General features: G+C 39.3%; 1 long non-coding RNA gene across 1 annotated transcript in view; it reads right to left on the bottom strand.

Moving 5' to 3' along the window:
• Positions 1 to 323: 323 nt before the first annotated feature.
• The window catches only part of LOC125923422 (uncharacterized), a 34,226-nt gene continuing 20,241 nt past the window's right edge, over positions 324 to 14,308 (bottom strand). Inside the window, exons 2-3 of the long non-coding RNA XR_007458037.1 lie at positions 4,087 to 4,230; positions 324 to 1,799 (exon numbers count right to left, since the gene is read on the bottom strand). This is a non-coding gene — a long non-coding RNA (uncharacterized LOC125923422). The remainder of the gene's footprint in view (positions 1,800 to 4,086; positions 4,231 to 14,308) is intronic.

Below are 14,308 nucleotides of genomic sequence, written 5' to 3'. Positions count from 1 at the left end.
GCCAGAATTAAAGAACTGTAAATTAGTTAAGATTTATCAATGACCTCCAGAGCTCCATCTGAATAGTGGACCCCACTCCATCCTGCAATTACCTCATGAAGGTAACTATCAGCCCATGCAACCATGACAGAAAAAAATATGGTAACTGTAAAGGAAGTCAGGAAATAACGTTGTGAGAAAATTACCATGTTTAATTCTTGGTTACATTTCTTTGACGCTGGGGAAGAATTTAAAATATGAGACTTTCTATTCTGCTTTTAAAAAAAAAAAAAAATATATATATATATATATATATATATATATATATATATGTTATTCGCATATGCTTGCATCTAAGAACACCCAAAAGATAACTGTTTGTCAGACCTAATCTGACCTCATGGAAGTGTAGGGCTGAAAGCTAATTGGCAATCTGATTCAAAGTCCTTTATTTTACAGAAGATGGACTCACTAGGCGGTTAGGAACAGAGCCGGAGGCACTTCTCGTTTTTCTCAGTCAGTCCAAGACTTCATTAAGCCCAGTATTCTGGGCAGTCTCGAAAGTGATGTTTCCTAAAACTAAACCGAAGTACAGCTTCCTAAACTATATTCTATAAGGTATAGTTAACCTGCAAATAAGAGCTTCAAAGAGAAGTAAATGGGCATTAATTTTGGTATCCTAGAACTCCGGTTCAGGGAACACAGATTGAGGTAGAAACCCAAAGAGTGTCCCACTTGTAGGGTGAAAGCATAAGAGGAAAAGTAAAGGGGCAATTCCATGAGTTGAAGAAAAGAAAAAGTTTTCTATGGTGTTAACAAGCTATGCTATTCTGGGTTTTGCATTGATTGATTACTGATTGTGACTGCACAAAGTCCACAACTGTTCTTATGATCAGGGTGTCCGTTCTCCTTCTGACTTCTCCAGCAATTGTTTAAAACCATTGCTGTTTTTCCAGGTCCAAAGGCTCTGGCCAGGTTCAGACAAAGGCGAGTAAGGCAGTTTGTCTGCAGTGGTTGCTGAGGCTCTATTTTAAAATGGCTCCTGTGGTGTTACTTATCCACAATATTAACAAGTGTTTCACAAGAAAGGGATCATAGACAAATAATTATCTCTGGGAGGGGCTAGGTCAAAGTTAACCCACTTTCCTGTCTCTGGTAATTTACAGAGCCTTTAATGTGCTCCTATAGACTCCTATAGTCTCTTATATGGAGACCTGTAGGCATTAGATTGACGTTGACATAGAGGCATTACATGTAGGCTTTAGGCTGAAATGTGTTACGAACTTAATTGACCTCCTTGGTTCTTGTTTTATCTTGTTATTGTTTATGGTTGTTTAGTGTTTTGGGGGATTGTTTGTTTATTTACTTTTTGATCAAAACACCTAGAAGAAAAATAGTATTCCATGGAACCGAAAATGTTACTTCTATCACTTAGAACTTGATGTGCTCTACATTACAGAAAAAAACACAAAATATAAAAGGCTTAAACAAAATAAAATTTTACTTTTCTCTCAGGCAAAGGGAATCTGGAGTATTTAGGCAAAATTTTGCAGGTTCCAGAGTCCTCAGGGCTCATGTTCCTTCCATCTTTCTGTTCTACCTCCTAGTTTGTGGCTTCTATCCCCAAGGTCATCTCATAGTCCAAGTTGACTTCCCAAATTTCTGCCACTTTGTTCACAGTCCAGGAAGCAGCTGAGTCAGCTTCTTTTTGGCAGAGAGCGCCCACACAATACTTTTGTCGACAATTGACCAAGAGTACTAGAAAATGAAATACTTTAGGTGACTTCATTACCTCCTCCAATAAAATCTGGATTCTTCACCTAAGGGAGAATAAAAATGTATAGTCATTTAGCAAGAAGTCTTTTCCACACACTTCTAGGGCACAGAAGAGGAAGGAAGAGGAAGAAGACGAAGGAGTGGAGATGAGGCAGGGGAGGAGGTGGAGAGGGAGGAAAAAGAAGGGGCAGAGGGAGGAGGAAAGGAAGAAGTTGTTTTTGAATGCATTTTTTAAATGTTTATTTTGTTCTTAGAGAGGGAGCAGAGGAGGGACAGAGAGGTGACAGGGATGGGGAAGGGGCACAGAGGATCTGAAGTAGGCTCTGTGCTGACAACAGACAGCCTGATGCAGGGCTCGAACTCACGAACTGTGAGATCATGACCTGAGCTGAAATCAGACGATTAACCGATTAACCGACTAAGCCACTCAGGCGTCCCTGAATGCATTTTAAGGTACATTTTATTACACAACAGGTATATGGAGGTAAGGAAGCAATTTATTGACTGTAGAGATGGTAAATGTGTTATCATTCCTGTCAAGATGCCTGCTTAAACAGATCTCAGATTTTGACTGATGTCTTCCAAATGTTCAAATGCATGGCCTATCAAATTGTCTTCCTAACAAGCCCTAACCTGACTTTCTATACTTTGCATACGTTTACCGACTGCATCCATTATCATAATGAATAAAACAAGTAGGTGACAGTTCAATCATGAGATGTAATAGGGCCAAAGAGAGGTAATCACCTTGGTAAGTTTGGTTTTTGACAGTTTATAACATCTTGAACCGAAGTGCTTACTGATTGCCAACTACTTTTCTAACTTAAGCCAGATTTCTCTCAGTAAATAGTAGAGAAAATGAAAATATCAAGAAAGAATTACACTTGGTTATTGCAAAGGTTTTCTGTCAGTTCTTATAGGCATCTAAACAGTGAAGCAAAACTTCACCAATCTCTAGTTTTCTTGAAGATAACACACACGCTGTTCAGAAGTGCTTTAAGTGGATCTCTTTGGAGTAAGTGTTCATATATAAATTTTTTTTTAATATTAGTATATTTCTTCTTTGAAAAAATCAGAGAAATTGAATGTCACGAAAATAACAGGTACACCAAAGGGAATATAGTCAGTGACACTGTAATAGTATGTGGTGACAGATGGTAGCTACAGTTGTGATGAGCATAGCATAATGTATAGACTTGTCCAACCACTATGTTGTACATCTGATACTAATGTGACATTGTGTGTCACCTATGTTTCAATCAAAAAAAGCAGAAAGGAAGAAAGAAAGAAAGAAAGAAAGAAAGAAAGAAAGAAAGAAAGAAGAAAGAAAGAGAGCCACAGAAAGAGGAAGGAAGGAAGGGAGGGAGGGAGGAAAAGATCAGAGCAGTTGATTTAACTGGAGACAGAAATCACAGCAATTTTCACCAGAGTATATTTGGAAGAAGGTGATTAATGTCAATACAAGTATGGTTCCATAGTTTATAATAAGATACAGGGACTTCCCTCTGTCAGTTATGTTAAAGTGTACCTGTACATTTTCTATTTTGAGCTCAACTTAAGTGGTCTGAGTGAGGTAAGGAAGAGGAACAAGAAAGTAAGGGACAAGAAAGTATCATGCATATTTCTATGGGTCAGGCACCATACTGAATGTCTCAGGTATATTTTCATACTTATCTGCCACAGTTAATTTATGAGCATGTTTATTAGTCCCATTTTAGAGATGAGAAAAATGTGGACAGAATACAATTTTTTTAAGAGGCTTAATCAAGAAAAGTAGACTGTGCTGTCCAAGTCAGCCTGGTTCTCAAGATATTTCCTTCTTGCTCTATCATACCTGGCATATTTTCTTAGGTGGTTAGTTCCCCAAGAGTTAAGCATTTATTTATTTCAAGCAACAGCTCTTAAAAACAAGGTAGATACTGCAGGAAGAAAGAGGAAATGCATACCTAAGCAAGGTTTTAGGAACCAAATTTACTTCTTTCTGGAAAGTGAACCGAAAAACCCAGAAGTTGGTAACTTTGAAATTAGTCTGATGAAGACTGACTCCATTGCAGCTTCTGGGCAGGACTATCTGGATTCCAGGGGCTTCCTGGAGAATATTTTTAAAAGAAGATTTCTTTATCCTGAGGAATAAATGAGTAGTGGACTGGAGCAGAACCAGAAAGAACTCTTGGTAGATACGCTGTTGGGGTGGTGATGGTGATATAGAGACTTCAGGAATTCGGACAGTGACAGAAAGCTGAAAGCATACTTGTAGTAACATAAACACCAAAAAGACCTGAGTCCTGTGGGCAAAAGCAGTGAGGAAGAATTTTGTCAGAGTGAACTTACCAGGAAGCCATTGTGAATGAGGCACAAGCGTGGAGCATAGCTTTTCTGGGCAGCACTGAAGCTGTTGTTCCCTTGACTAAATATATATACTTTAGAAGTAGTCTGAGCACTCTGAATATTTATGAGCCTGGAGATATGTGGAATCTGGGGAAAAAAAAAAAAACAGTTGGTGAATCACTCCAGGAATCTCCTCACCTAGTTAAAGTATTTAGATAGGTTTTGATTCTAGCAAATTTAAAGGGGGCCAAACAGGAAACACTCCATCACTGATGAATAGAAATACACACTTCCCCTGCCCCAACACACACTCTACTCTCTTTCTTCCATCTAAAAGGATTTCCCTTTCTATCTTTCATTTTTCTGTGGAAAAAGAAGAATGAATGAATTGAACCAACCTCTGTTGAAAAAAAGCATTGCTCATCTCCATTTTGTCTTTGCTGTCTAACTGGGCTACTTATGAGGAGGTAGGAATACAAAGACTATGGGCCCAAAATGGTCAGGTCACTTTCTTTAGAATGGACTGCCTATTGTTAATGACTTTTTAATTCTAATTCTTTCAGACGCCACTGTATTACTGAATGTGCTAACTTGGTTATTTTGATATTTCCTTACCCAAGCAAGTAGAAACAATCCCATTCCTCAGTATAGCTTTGAAGATTTCACATATTTCCCCTGTCCATCCAGTTTTCATTTGTGACATGAAACTCACAAAGAAATAACTGAAATTTTTATGGAAATACTTACAGGTAATTGTTTCTAGGACTCTGTATAGTCAAATTGTTTTTTAGGCTACAATGAAAGATTAGGGCAGCAACACTGCTTTCTGCACTCGGCACACAATTTCATGTAAGTGAATAACTCCGAACAAAAGGAAGCAGAGAAGAATAAAATCAAAAGCCACATTGACTGCGTGCCTTTTTCTCCCGTTATATTCAACCCAGAAAACACTGTGTGAGGAAGTATAACGCATAATGTAGCCAAGAACTACTGAATGTTACCGTTGAATGTGTTTAATCCATAGAATAAATACTTCATTTGCAGAGTAAGGAAACTGAATTTGATCTTTAAGCAGTTTCTTCAAGACACAATAATTACCTTTATTGTCAGCAGGAAGAAAATTTACTCCCCCAAAATCAAAAAGTCTCACATATGATCTGAGAAAACAAATGACATCGCCATACCTCACAATGTCACCAGCTCCCTCTTGGCTCACCCTCTCAGCAATTCTTTGGTCATCACTCCTTGCAGACTGAAGGATGCCAAGCAAAAGGGAACACAAATTCTGTTTCCATTTCCTTGTAATAATGGAAAGTTGGATGTCTGGTTTGAAAGATACAAATCTTACCAGTGGCTCTATCTAGATTTTGAACTTCATGAATGACTAGAGAGCACTACACATTTCCATCATTCCAATGAGCTTTCTTCAAAGTGTTACAGAGGAAGTGGGCATATGGTTCATTTACTGCACAAATACTGACATTGAACCACAAAGAAGTCCTGGGAAACCACTCAAAGCCTGGTTCACGGGGCGCCTGGGTGGCGCAGTCGGTTAAGCGTCCGACTTCAGCCAGGTCACGATCTCACGGTCCGTGAGTTCGAGCCCCGCGTCAGGCTCTGGGCTGATGGCTCGGAGCCTGGAGCCTGTTTCCGACTCTGTGTCTCCCTCTCTCTCTGCCCCTCCCCCGTTCATGCTCTGTCTCTCTCTGTCCCAAAAATAAATAAAAAAAAAAAAAAAAAAAAAAAAAAAAAAAAAAAGCCTGGTTCACACACCAGGCTTTGGTCCTAAGGCTAAAGTCTGTGGGTTAAGAAAAGGAATTTGCTAAGCATCTACTAGTTTGCCCCTTCTTGCAGCCCTTAGCTCCAGACCCCATTCTTTGAAGTTTAGATTAACTGAGGACATTGGAAAAGGCATTACAGAAGGGAAATCAGCATTTGCAGATAAATTCAGGTATGTGTGGGAAATGGTGGGTATTTCAGTTCGGCTACTGTATGGCATTTATAGGCAGGAATGCTAGACAATGAAGCTAGAGATGCACGTAAGATGTTTGTAAGACCTCAACAGCCATTCCATACACCACAGTGACTGGTCAGTGGGGACAAAGTCGTGATCTTTCCCCAACTGGCCACATGTTGTATCCTCCCCCGTGTTTATTTCATTTCACTTATTCAATACAGTCAAGTTCAGAGTGGATGAGCAGAGATGCACAGTACCTTTGGAGATAAGTATCTTCCTCCTTACAGTGCTAAGGGCATGAGCAAAAGCAGAAGAATTCACGGAAGCTATCTGCGCTATGAATCATTATTTATAAGCAGAACAAATTTAACTGTGGTACCATAAACAGAGTCCAACAGATGAAGGTAAGAGTTTACCTCTTACCTGGATTTTTTACTTCCATTTAGTATGTAGAAACCCACAAAGGAAACCCACTCCCAATCAACTATAAAAGAGAACCATATAAAATACAAATCATAAGTTTCTATGAGCCCATCAGGGAGCTGAGGTCACAAGGAAACTCAGAACCTGAATTGCAAGGAGAGATAAGCCTTTTTAAGCATATGAACTGTATCATCTGTGGTAGATCCTGAGGAAAAGAACTAACCATCATATTCGTGAGTAAGGAGAATCAACGAGATTTTAACAGATCATTAAAGTATAAGCGTATACTAGGATCCCAGTCTAGAATAGCTGGAGGCCCCAGACATAAGGGAAGTTCATGCTAATCCCTGACAGCCACCAATTTGTTCTCTGTTTCTGTGAGTTTGTTTCTTCTAGATTCTACATATGTGTGAGATCATATAGTATTTGTCTTTCTCTGTCTACTTACTTCATTTAGCAAAATGCCCCCAAGTTTCATCCATGTTGTCACAAATGGCAGGATTTTTTATGGCTGAGTAATAGTTCATGCTCTCTCTCTATACCACATTTTCGTTATCCATTCATCTGTCCATGGACACAGGTTGTTTCCATGTCTTGGCCATTGTAAACAATACTCCAGTGAACACAGGGGTGTGGTTATCTTTCCTTCAGATACGTACTCAAAAGTCCAATGGATGGATCATATGGTAGTTCTTTTAACTTTTTGAGGAGCCTCCATACTGTTTTCCACAGTGGCTACACCAATTTACATTCCTATCAACAGTGCACCAGGGTTCCTTTTTCTCCACAATCTTCCCCACACATGTTATCTTTTATCTTCTTGATGACAGCCATTCTAACAGTTGTGAGGTGACACCTTGTTATGGTTTCAATGCACATTTTCTTGATGATTAATGACATTTGCACCTTTTCACAGACTTGTTGGAGATTGGAATACCTTCTTTGGCAAAATGTGTATTCGGGTTCTTTGACCATTTTTAATTGGATTATTATGAGTTTTTCTGTTTTATTTTGTTTTGCTTTTGAGTTGTATGAGTTCCTTATACATTTTAGATATTAACCCTTTTTAAAAATTTTTTTTTAACGTTTATTTATTTTTGACACAGAGAGAGACAGAGCATGAATGGGGGAGGGGCAGAGAGAGAGGGAGACACAGAATCGGAGCAGGCTCCACGCTCTGAGCCATCAGCCCAGAGCCCGACGCGGGGCTCGAACTCACAGACCGCGAGAACGTGACCTGAGCTGAAGTCGGACGCTTAACTAGCTGAGCCACCCAGGCGCCCCATTTTTTTTTTAATTTTTTTTAATGTTTATTTATTTTTGAGACAGAGACAGAGCATGAACGGGGGAGGGGCAGAGAGAGAGTAGGTATTAACCCTTTATTAGATATATGGTTTGCAAATATTTTCTCTGACTCTGTAGGTTGCCTTTTCATTTTGCTTTTTTTTCCTTCTGTGCAGAAACTTTTTAGTTTGGCAAAGTCCCATTTGTTTACTTTTACTTTTGTTGGTTATGTTTCAGGTACCATATCCATAAAATCATTGCCAAAATCAATGTCAAGGAGCCTTTTCCCTATATTTTCCTCTAGTGGTGTTTTGGTTTCATGTCATACATTTAAGTCTTTAATTCATTTCTAGTTAATTCTTATAAGTGGTTTAAGATAGTGGCCCACTTTCATTCTTTTGCATGTCAATATCCAGTTTCCCAGCATCATCTATATTGAAAACACTATCTTTTCCCTTTGAATATTCTTAGTTCCCTTCTCAAATACTAGTTGACCATATATGCAAGGGTTTATTTCTGGGCTTTTGATTCTGTTCCATTTGTGTGCATGTGTATGTGTGTGTGTGTGTGTATATTTATGCCAGTATCATGCTGTTTTCATTACTATAGTTTCGTAATATAGTTTGAAATCAAGAAGTGTGATGTGTCCACTTTGTTCTTTTTTTTCCTTGGGGTTGTTTTGATTCTTAGAGATCTTTTGTGGTTCCATACAATTTTTAGAATTATTTTTTTCCACTTTGGTAAAAAATGCCCTTGGAATCTTGATAGGGATTGCATTGAATCTATATATAGTTTTGGGTAGTATGAACATTTTAATAATATTAATTCTAATCTATGAACACAGGATATCTTTCCATTTATTTGTGTCTTTTATATTATTTTTATATTACTTGTATAAAAGTCTTATAATTTTCAATGCATAGATCTTTCACCTGCATGGTTAAATTTATTCATAAGTATTTTATTGTTTTTGATGCTTTTATAAGTGGTATTATTTTCTTTCTTTCTTGGATCATGTGTTTTAGTGTAAAGAAATGAAACTGGTTTTTGTATATTGACATTGTATCCTGCAACCTTATTTCTTTCTTCTTGCCTGATTGTCTTGGTTAAGACTTTGAGGACTATGTTGAAAAGCAGCTGACAGTGGATACCCTTGTCTTGTCCTTGATATTAGAGGAAAAACTCTCAACCTTTCACTGTTAAGTATGACATTAGCTTTGGGCTTGTCATATGTGGCCTTTATCACGTTGAGACGTGTTCCTTCTATACCCAACCTCTAGAGAGTTTTTATCAAAAATGGGATGTTGAATTTTGTGCAATGCTTTTTCTGCAGCTATTGAGATGATTATATGATTTTTACTATTCATTCTATTAATGTGCTGTATCACATTTACTGCCTTGGGTCTGTCACCATAAACCTTTTTAAAATAAATAAAGTCATCGGAAGATGGTGGCATACGAGGTGAGCTGGGCTCACCTCATCCCGCTGGTCACTTAGATTCCACCCATATCTGCCTAACCCAGAAAACTTCCAGAAGACTAGCAGAACAGGACTCTCCAGAGCCAACCATAGACAAGAGGCCAACAGAAGAGGGTAGGAAGGGCAGAGAGGCGGTGCATGCTACACGGACTGGAGGGAGGGAGCTGGAGCTGTGGAAGGGCAGACCGCCTGGCAAGTCAGAGCCTCTGAGTCTGGCTTGCAAATGCGGAGGGACTGGACTTGGTGAGTTCTGTCAGCCAGCAGGACTTAACATCAAGAATGTTATAAGTCAACAGCTCCACTCAGAGAGCAGGAAGGTGAGAGGTCACCAGGGGGGAGAGGTGTTGAACCCTGGAAGACAGAGCTCAGCTCGGTGGGGAACAAAGGCACTGGCCAGCGCCATCTCCCTCTCCCATCCCCCAGCCGAAATCCCAAAGGGAACCAGTTCCCGTGGCCGACCTTGCTTGCACCGCGCAAACACCCAACGCTGTGCTTCTGTGGATCCATCCCTCCGATGGGTCTGCCTCCCTTCTGGTGCTGCAGGGCCCCTCCTACAGGGGACAACCTATGGCAAAGTGAGCTAAGCCTGCCCCTCCCGCCCCCTGTGCACCTTGCAGATCCCCCCGGCTAATGCGCCAGATCCCATCAAAGCAGCACCACAAGCCTGGCAGTGTGCAAGTAGCCCAGACAAGGGCCACACCACTCCATAGTGAGTTCTGCCCCTGGGAGAGGGGAAGATAAGGTACACACCAGTCTGACTGTGGCCCCAGCGGTGGGCTGGGGACAGACATCGTGTCTGATTGCGGCCCTGCCCACCAACACAAGTTACTCCAGACAGTACAGGGGAAGGGCCCTGCAGTTCTGCGCCACCCAGGGACTATCCAAAATGATGAAATGGAAGAATTCTCCTCCAAACAAACTCCAGGAAGTAGCGACAGCTAACGAATTGATCAAAAACGATTTAAGCAATATAACAGAGCAAGAATTTAGAATAATAGTCATAAAATTAATCGCTGGACTTGAAAAAAGCATAGAGGACAGCAGAGAATCTATTGCTACAGAGACCAAGGGACTAAAAAATAGTCATGAGGAGCTAAAAAAATGCTATAAATGAGGTGAAAATAAAATGGAGGCAACCACAGCTCAGATTGAAGAGGCAGAGGAGAGAATAGGTGAATTAGAAGATAAAATTATGGAAAAAGAGGAAGCTGAGAAAAAGAGAGATTAAAAAATCCAGGAGTATGAAGGGAGAATTAGAGAACTAAGTGATGCAATGAAACAGAATAATATCCGTATCATAGGAATTCCAGAAGAGGAAGAGAGAAAGGGGCTGAAGGTGTACTTGAACAAATCATAGCTGAGAACTTCCCTCATCTGGGGAAGGAAACAGGCATTGAAATCCAAGAGGCACAGAGAACTCCCTTCAGACGTAATTGAATCGATCTTCTGCACGACATACCATAGTGAAACTGGCAAAATACAAGGATAAAGAGAAAATTCTGAAAGCAGCTAGGGATAAACACACCCTAACATATAAAGGGAGACCCATAAGACTAGTGACGGATCTATCTACTGAAACTTGGCAGGCCAGAAAGGAATGGCAGGAAATCTTCAATGTGATGAATAGAAAAAAATATGCAACCGAGAATCCTTTATCCAGTAAGTCTGTCATTCAGAATAGAAAGAGAGATAAAGGTCTTCCCAAACAAACAAAAACTGAAGGAATTCATCACCACTAAACCAGCCGTACAAGAGATCCTAAGGGGGATTCTGTGAGTGAAATGTTGCAAGGACCACAAAATACCAGAGACATCACTACAAGCCTGAAACCTACAGACATCACAATGACTCTAAACCCATATCTTTCAATAATAACACTGAATATAAATGGACTAAATGCTCCAACCAAAAGACATAGGGTATCAGAATGAATAAAAAACAAGACCCATCTATCTTCTGTCTACAAGAGACTCATTTTAGACCTGAGGACACCTTCAGATTGAAAGTGAGGGGATGGAGAACTATCTTTCATGCTACTGGAAGTCAAAAGAAAGCTGGAGTAATGATACTTATATCAGACAAACTAGACTTTACATTAAAGGCTATAACAAGAGATGAAGAAGGGAATTATGTAATAGTTACAGGGTCTATCCATCAGGAATAGCTGACAATTAAAAATGTCTATGCGACAAATATGGGAGCCCTCAAATATATAAAACAATTAATCACAAACATAAGCAACCTTATTGATAAGAATGTGGTAATCGCAGGAGACTTTAATACTCCCCTTATAGCAATGGATAGATCATCTAGACACAGGATCAATAAAGAAACAAGGGCCCTGAATGATACATTGGATCAAATGGACTTGACAGATATATTTAGAACTCCGCATCCCAAAGCAACAGAATATACATTCTTCTCAAGTGCACATGGAACATTCTCCAAGATAGATCACATACTGGGTCGCAAAACAGCCCTTCATAAGTATAAAAGAATTGAGATCATACCATGCACACTTTCAGACCACAATGATATGAAGCTTGAAATCAACCACAGGAAAAAGTCTGGAAAACCTCCAAAAGCATGGAGGTTAAAGAACACCCTACTAAAGAATGAATGGGTCAACCAGGCAATTAAAGAAGAAATTAAAAAATACATGGAAACAAATGAAAATTAAAATCCAACAATCCAAACGCTTTGGGAAGGCAGTCCTGAGAGGAAACTACATTGCAATCCAGGCCTATCTCAAGAAACAAGAAAAACAAGAAAAATCCCAAATACAAAATCTAACAGTACACCTAAAGGAACTAGAAGCAGAACAGCAAAGACACCCCAAACCCAGCAGAAGAAGGGAAATAATAAAGGTCAGAGCATAAATAAACAATACAGAATCTAAAAAAACTGTAGAGCAGGTCAATGAAACCAAGAGCTGGTTTTCTGAAAAAAAAAAAAAAAAAATTGATAAACCTCTAGCCAGTCTTCTCAAAAAGAAAAGGGAGATGACCCAAATAGATAAAATCATGAATGAAAATGGAATTATTACAACCAGCCCCTCAGAAATACAAGCAATTAGGGAATACTATGAAAAATTATATGCCAACAAACTGGACAACCTGGTAGAAATGGACAAATTCCTAAGCACCCACACACTTCCAAAACTCAGGAGGAAATAGAAAGCTTGAACAGACCCATAACCAGTGAAGAAATTGAATCAGTCATCAAAAATCTCCCTACAAATAAGAGTCCAGGACCAGATGGCTTCCCAGGGGAGTTCTACCAGACGTTTAAAGCAGAGATAATACCTATCTTTCTCAAGTGGTTCCAAAAAATAGAAAGGGAAGGAAAACTTCCAGACTCATTCTATGAAGCCAGCATCACTTTGATTCCTAAACCAGACAGACACCCAGCAAAACAAGAGAGCTACAGGCCAATATCCCTGATGAATATGGATGCAAAAATTCTCAATAAGATCCTAGCAAATCGAATTCAACAGCGTATAAAAAGAGTTATTCACCATGATCAAGTGGGATTCATTCCTGGGCTGCAGGGCTGGTTCAACATTCACAAATCAATCAGTGTGATACATCACATTAATAAAAGAAAAGATAAGAACCATATGATCCTGTCAATCGATGCAGGAAAAGCATCTGACAAAATTCAGCATCCTTTCTTAATAAAAACCCTGGAGAAAGTCGGGATAGAAGGAACATACTTAAACATGATAAAAGCCATTTATGAAAAGCCCACAGCTAACATCATCCTCAATGGGGAAAAAACTGAGAGCTTTCCCCCTGAGATCAGGGACATGACAGGCATGTCCACTCTCACCACTGTTGTTTAACATAGTGTTGGAAGTGCTAGCATCAGCAATCAGACAACGAAAGGAAATCAAAGCATCAAAATTGGCAAAGATGAAGTCAAGCTTTCACTTTTTGCAGATGTCTTGGTATTATACATGGAACACCCAAAAGACTCTACCAAAAGTCTGCTAGAACTGATACATGAATTCAGCAAAGTCGCAGGATACAAAATCAATGTACAGAAATCAGTTGCATTCTTATACACTAATAAGGAAGCAACAGAAAGACAAATAAAGAAACTGATCCCATTCACAATTGTACCAAGAAGCATAAAATACCTAGGAATAAATCTAACCAAAGATGTAAAAGATCTGTATGCTGAAAACTATAGAAAGCTTATGAAGGAAATTGAAGAAGATATAAAGAAATGGAAAAACATTCCATGCTCATGGGTTGGAAGAATAAATATTGTTAAAATCTTAATACTACCCAAAGCAATCTACACATTTAATGAAATCCCAAAATGCACCAGCATTCATCTCAAAGCTAGAACAAGCAATCCTAAAATTTGTATGGAACCATGAAAGACCCCAAATAGCCTAAGTAATTTTGAAGAAGACCAAAGCGGGAGGCATCACAATCCCAGACATTAGCCTCTACTACAAAGCTGTAATCATCAAGGCCACATAGTATTGGCACAAAAACAGACACATAGACCAATGGAATAGAATAGAAACCCCAGGATTAGACCCACAAATGTATGGACAAGTAATCTTTGACAAAGCAGGAAAGACTATCCAATGGAAAAAGACAGTTTCTTTAACAAATGGTGCTGGAGAACTGGACAGCAACATGCAGAAGGTTGAAACTAGACCACTTTAGACCACTTTCTTACACCATTCACAAAAATAAACTCAAAATGGATAAAGGACCTGAATGTGAGACAGGAAACCATCAAAACCTTAGAGGAGAAAGCAGGAAAAGACCTCTCTGACCTCAGCCACAGCAATTTCTTACTTGACACATCCCCAAAGGCAAGGGAATTAAAAGCAAAAATGAACTATTGGGACCTCATGAAGATAAAAAGCTTCTGCACTGCAAAGGAAACAATCAACAAAACTAAAAGGCCATGGGAAAAACTAACGGAATGGGAAAAGATATTTTCAAATGACATACTGCTCAAAGGGCTAGTATCCAAAATCTATAAAGAGCTCACCAAACTCCACACCTGGAAAACAAATAATCCAGTGAAGAAATGGACAGAAAACATGAATAGAC

Source organism: Panthera uncia, chromosome B1 (assembly GCF_023721935.1).
Source record: "Panthera uncia isolate 11264 chromosome B1, Puncia_PCG_1.0, whole genome shotgun sequence".
Taxonomy (NCBI): Eukaryota; Metazoa; Chordata; class Mammalia; order Carnivora; family Felidae; genus Panthera; species Panthera uncia.
This window is presented reverse-complemented; position numbering and strand designations above follow the sequence as displayed.